The sequence below is a fragment of the Xenopus tropicalis genome, chromosome 2, assembly GCF_000004195.4.
Source record: "Xenopus tropicalis strain Nigerian chromosome 2, UCB_Xtro_10.0, whole genome shotgun sequence".
NCBI lineage: Eukaryota > Metazoa > Chordata > Amphibia > Anura > Pipidae > Xenopus > Xenopus tropicalis.
In genome coordinates this window covers 27,940,228-27,946,998 of record NC_030678.2, presented here as the reverse complement: position 1 = coordinate 27,946,998, position 6,771 = coordinate 27,940,228, and the positions used below count along the sequence as shown (strand labels likewise).

Genomic DNA, 6,771 nt, shown 5'->3' with positions numbered 1-6,771 from the left:
CAATTTAGCATTATATCCAAAACTGGATCATGAAGGGTGCCAAAAAATAGCACGAGGATTTACTATATTTGAGTCTCTAATGAGGTATCAGCGCAGTACTATAAATTGGAATTTACATTGAACATACAGATTACAGTATCATACCTACCAACATTTGAAAAATGAAAAGAGGGACAAAAAGATTTGGCACACGAAGCGTGGCAATTTTTTGACCACTCCCACTTTTGTAAACACGCCCAAATTACCACACCCCATTAAAAAAAAATACTCCTTTTATATAGATGAAATGCCGGGATCAGACGCAAATGTGCTTTACCCTCATACTGTACTACCTAAGGAAAACAATATAGCAACTCCTACATTAAAATACAAATATAGAGAGAAGGCAGTCAGTTATAAGTGAGTTATAACTATGTACCAGTTTTGCCCCCCTACACACAATGCCCCCCATACACAGTAGCCCCCCATAGGAGCTCCGCCTTCGTCTGCAGTTTCTCCCCTTATGCGGCTTCTTGTGCGGCGGTGCCAGGCCCTTTTATAAGGTTGCGCGACTGTGCGTAATGACGTCACACGTACCCAGGGGCGCAACCTTATAAAAGGGCCTGTCGCGCTGCACAAGGAGAGGCATAACGAGTAAAGCGGCAGGAGAAGCCAGAATGTCCAGTTCCAGCCAGCGCATCCCACTGTGCTGGATTGTTCAATGAATGTCCCGCAATGCGGGACATTCATGGAACTATCCGGGACAGCGGGATGCGCCATAAAAACCGGGACTGTCCCGTGAAAAGTGGGACAGTTGGGTGGTATGCAGTATATACAAAAATATAACCAATTCCTGATACAAAAGGAAAAAAGAGCTCTGCCCAATAGAACTCACAATCTAAAAGTATAATACATGAGGCAATGGGACATAATGGTAAATAAATATTGTCTTGTAAATCAGACCATGTGACTTATATGAGACAGTTCTGTTTATGGTGCAAGTGCAAAGCAGAGGGCGTATGGATAAAATGGAGCACTGGCACTAACATCTGCCTTAATTGCACCTAGTGAATCACATTTTAATGATGCTGTAAAAACCAGATGCCATTCTCACCTGTGCAACCACTTGCCAATGAGGAAAGTTGCCACACATACCATTTAGCCGATGCTTGATATTTTGCTGGAAATATGGGGACAATGCTGCATTGTGGGTACACATATGGTAACTTGCAAACTGCCTTTCTTTTGTAGAGGGTTTCCTTTACTTAAAACTGACCCAATGCAGTAGCCCAACAAATCAGAAATCAGCTTTCATCAGGTAGAATACAGAAGGCAAGTATCTGGTTGGTTGTTGCAAGTATCTGGTTATGGGTGCCCTGCAGAGTTGTGCCCCTATAACATGGGTTACTACACAAAGGCAATTTTCCCAGGGGGTGGAGCTATACAAAACTGGCCCCTCTAGACTTGAATATTGTCCCCTATGTAATGTTGTTCCATCCATCCCTGCAAGAATGTTAGCTCTTTATTTTAATATGCATTAGCAGCTAAGCACTGGGTCGAGTAATGAGAATTATTTTTCCAAACCAGCCAAAGCCAATTTGCGCAATGAAAAAAAATTCTAAAAAATAAAAGTATAAATGGGAAAACTTGCCTTTTTAAAGCGTATAATCACTACTCATGCTCTGCGGCCCCTCTCCAGTTACTGGGATGGCTGATGTTTCCCTGCCCTCTGTGCCCAGTCCATGCAGGTTGCAGGTAGTTTTCCTGCTTCAGGTTCAGCAAACAGTAATAGAAAATGGAGCTTCTGTCTATAATTGCATGCTGGGTATTGTAGTTTTATATTAATCTTAGCTGAAGGCTAAATGTAAGATACAAACTACATTACCCAGCATGCACTGGGATAGGCATGTCAGAGGAATAAAACTTTGGCTAGTTTCCAAACTATAAACCCACCAAGTCTCTAAAAACTAGCCCAAATTTTTACCTTGGTGGGTTTGTACTTTGGAAACCCACCTGGGCTTTAAATTAGTAGCCCAATTTGGCGAAAAAAACTGCCAACCTGGCAACCCTGAAGGTTATGGATACAGGAAGTGAAAGTGAAGGGGAGGGACACAGCCAGGAATAAAGATGATTTCTACCCTGTTGTTTAAGATCTCCAGGTGGGTTTTTCTAGTTTTACTACACCCCTGCATATGATTATCACAAATTATATGAAGAAATGACTTTATCTGCAGCAAAGCCAAATGCCAAGTGCTGCCCCTTGTGCATAAGGGATGCTTGTGCAGTGATTTACACTCACCCTGGGGGGAACAGTGGGGCCTGTTTGCTTTACTCGCATCTTAAATAACATTTACACATTCCTGTGCGGGTACCAATATCCTAAATGGCCTCTTTATAAAAAGCATTTGGTTCCTTGGAATGTGGGTGTCAACAGTATGAGGGATAATGGCACTTACTGCTATGTGCTCGTCCCTTTTAACTGGATCATTAGAAACTCTTTAAATAATACAGTTTAAAGGTCACTGGATATATATTTGTTCCCATATGAAAAGACTCCTTTATCATTCGCAGGAAAAGAATGCTGTACCCTTACGAACCACGAGACAACCTAAGATATAAAAAACGACACTTTCACTTTCTCTGTAGGTCAGTGCCAGTTATTTAAAGGGTTACTTAATTTTTATGTCCAATGAAAGAAGGCCCAGTGGAGACTAATTTGTTCCTATTTTAGCACTTTGCACAGTTCCCCAGTCTTTGTACAATGCCCCTCTTTTGTAGTTTTATATTTTATGGTAAAATATCTATAAGTGTGGGTTTGCTTTCCTTTATGCTCAGATAGCAAGAGTAAATCCACCAATCATTTTGCAGTTATATGGGAAACAAACAATAAAAGCAATAAATAGGGAAATAAGGATGAGAGGTCCCCAATACTATCACAGGCTTAGGGAAATATTTAAGGACACAGTTCACCCTTTCATAGATATGCCCCTAAAAATCTTATACGATTGAATGGAGAGCTCTAGTGAACTCTATTGTCACACTTCAATAAATGTGCCCCTATTGTAGCATATATATATATATATATACAGTATATATACCATCTGCTTTGCACAGTTCATCAGAAAAAATCTACATGCCATTCTGCTGATCATGAAGAGACTCAGGCAAGGGAGGGAGGAATATGAAAGAGAGCACCACCTGCTGAGGAAACATGTCACTTCAACCAGGCACAACAGTCAGGATAAAGGCATTCTGCATTTACTGTAGTTGTGATTTGCTAAATGATACAATATGAAGGACAACAAAGTTTAGCATTGGGTATTGCATTTTTGTAGAGACTAGTACTTTGGCTTCAAGAACATTTTCATTTTGAATAAATAACAACAACCTGGACAAATGGGTTAATCTACCAAAAAAATGGGGCAAGGTAAAAAATGCAAAAAACGTTTTTTTTACCGAGATATAATTCTTTGTGCTCCTTGAGTGGACTGCAGCACTGCAAACAGGAGGGGCAGGAATGGCCGTAGCTTTGCATATCATCTCCGTTCAAATGCTGGGGGATGCAAGGGTGTCTTGCACTTAATCACAGCTTGTGGCCGGAGTTGCATACACAGCTCCCTTGTGTCTGTGTGAGCCACTGTGATTCTGCACCTTCGTTGGGTTTTTAATCTGGTGCAGCCTCCACCTACCATTAGTTCAGGTTCCAGGGACCCTTTATGGAGATGCATGTTAGGCCCATGACACAAGGTGTGTCTTCTTCGCCAGTTTCCCTTTGTGTCATGGGCCTTAATACTCCAACACTTAAGCCTGTACCAGTCATAACTGAGCAATAAAATGTACTAAAAAGCAAAATAACAAGATCAGTAAGATGAAAATTATTTCAATTATAAAATAAACTGGAATTTGTCACTTTGGTATTGCTGGGTTTGAGTTCTGGGAAGATATTCTAGGATATATACCAGCAAATCTTTTTGTGTGGCTGCTATGTCAGAGCCATAGCCATTGGTAACTAATATTCTATATATATTTTTTAACCTATATAATTTTATTCCCATTTGTTATCGATGCATCAGAACTGATGCCATTGTGCTTGTGTTTTAAATTGTGTCTAGCATTTTCAGAGTGGGGCCTTCCCAGACTGGTACCAGTAGAACATGGGTTACACTGTACTCTTTCACCCAGAATGAGCCTTCACTAAGTGGAAGAGGAAGGTGACGGTGTTGTGCAATTACACCTCTCTTGCTGCTATACAGAAAAATGTGTTTATTGAACATTCTAAAGGTTAACTTACAATACAGTTTTTCTGAGGCAAGTGGTACAGGTAAAATCACATGCAGAGCATAACACAGGCTGACACTTCCCTGAGGACAGATTTGGCAGGAATCTCACATCACCTCTGCCATTCCATGGCATAATGCCTTGATATGACTGGATCAAAAATCAGATGATGCTACTTATTGTAGATCCCAATAGCATTTTCAAAAAATCATGGATAGGCAACAGACAAGCTCTGCAGCTATTACTGATCTTCTTAACTCCCATGATCCTGATGGAAGTATCATCTAGAGGTTCTCTAACAGCCTAAACATCACAGTGCACTATAAGGCATGTTGTATGGATATGGCAGATTAAGGCCTAATTACTGCATTTGTGAGTTCTTGGCCACATGCCCTCTATATTTGCCTGTAAAGCAATTACACCCAGTGTCTGAAGTCCCTATTAACCTATACATTTGCACTTATTATGTGCCAAATTAATGGCCCTCTCATAAACATATCTGCAGTCTTTTAGGTGCAGTAAGAGCTGGTTTATTCACTCAACAGTTAACAGTCTTTTCTGGCTGTAGAAATGGCCAGCAACCCCTCAACGTGCCGTCAATGTCTTAGACACTATTAAAACATTTTATTGCACATCTAATCAGCTAGGCATGATGTCATGTCTGGAATAATTCCTTAACGAATAATCTGACATTCTGAACACTGATTTCTCATTATCTGTACCTGACCATCCTTTCCAGTCGTTTTGTCTTGTACATGTCAAATGTTATTTTTACTTAAACATCTGTATGCAAAACGCTCTAAATGTGGATCTGCTTATTGGTATGATGTTAGGAAAGACATAACCATTATTCTAGGGTTACTTACAGACACAGCCTTTACAGAGGGGCCAAGACAAAGCCAGGTGGCCGTTTACAAACAGCTTAATGCTCAGTGCAGAAATATGCTGCCGGGAACTGGGCATAGTATGGACCTCCCTTGCCCCATTATAGTCAGAATTGTAGCTGCAACAGAGTGAAGTGGAGAAGAAAGTTTGCTTGTTCGTGTATGATGTGCCATCCTAAGTATCCTCCAATTATTGATGCATGTAATCTTTTATTTGCTGGTATTATACTTTTAGACTGAAAACACTTTACCAATTAATATTATAATAACAATAGCAATATAAAAAGTCTTAGAAGTTTTTATGGGTCTTAGTTACCCATAAAAGAAAAAGTTTAGTGTGAAACCACAAAAACAGGTGGAAAGCTCACCAGAAACCACTTGTGATCTGGGTGCACATGCCCAAGACTTACAGCTAGAGGAGAAGGATCATACCATGGAATCTGTGAGTGCTGGCTACACATCCATGGTATGACCCTTCTTGTTGCCCATGGTTGGTTCTCATGACTGTACGCTGATATGGAACTGAAAGGATATGGGAGCAGTGCAGGTACCTATACATGGGCCACCAATAAAAGCAATTAGCCTGTGCATGAGGTATTCCCGACAACCTGCCCAATCGATATCTGGCTAAAAATCAACTAGATACTGTATCTATCAGGCAGACTAGAAAATGCCACAGAACCAAGACTTCATAGGCACATTGACGATGTCTTCCCCTGACAAGTCTGCATGGGCCCATGGCATGATCCAGTCAATGGTCTGGGGGCCAAAACAATCAGATCAGTCAAATTTGTTGGCCAAATTAGGCAAAGGTGAAATCCACACATTATGGATTTAAGGATTTATTTACTCTCAGGGATTCATACATTCTGTAAATTATTTCTTCCTCTTTCTCAAACACCAAACAGAAAAAAAGAAAGAAAAAATATAATTTTTATATGGTTTTTAAAAGGTATGCTCAAATAAAATATTCTCTCCAAATACTGTGTATCAAATAAAAGTTACATCAAAGGTGAATGGCAACTGCCAACTGGTAGCCACTCAAGAATCACAAGTCTGCCTTGACAACCCTTGCCCATATGGCACATTGTTAAATCCCTTAAAAATGCTTTGCTGCCTGCCATTGAGCTGATTTAATGAATCCTCTTTATATACTGACTCCATTAAAACAGAGACCCACATGTGTTTATTAAATGGACAGCACAGGAATCCAACAACAGATCAGCGCTTCTCACAGAACGTTTTCTTGTAGGCAGTTTCAGTCAGCTGGGAATCTAAACTAGTGTATATAATCTGGAGGCTTTTTCTTGCCTTTCCTTTATTTTTCTCTATTTAGAAAAAGTCAAATTTGGTAAGTAATATTTTGCTAATTTTTTTTTTATTTATATAATTTTAATTCCATGTTTTATTATCAATGCTTCAAAATTGATTCCATTGTGTTTGGGTTTTGGAGCAAATTGGGTACAAATTGTGTCTAGCATTTTCAGAGTGAGGGTTTAATTACTTCCAGAGGGTGCATTCAAAATGCCATTTGCATCCAATTCACTAGGCACAAATCTAGTGTACCAACTGATGCAAGCCACTGTGTGAATAGTGGATCTCCTGCCAGGACCAGGGTGGGGGTAGCTCC

At 40.1% G+C, this 6,771-nt stretch overlaps 1 protein-coding gene across 1 annotated transcript in view; it reads left to right on the top strand.

Moving 5' to 3' along the window:
• The first annotated feature begins 2,057 nt into the window (after positions 1-2,057).
• col8a1 (collagen, type VIII, alpha 1) overlaps positions 2,058-6,771 on the top strand; it is a 101,349-nt gene continuing 96,635 nt past the window's right edge. The window contains exons 1-2 of the mRNA XM_031896619.1: positions 2,058-2,138; positions 2,551-2,625. The gene's annotated coding sequence lies outside the window, so the exon portion shown is untranslated. The remainder of the gene's footprint in view (positions 2,139-2,550; positions 2,626-6,771) is intronic.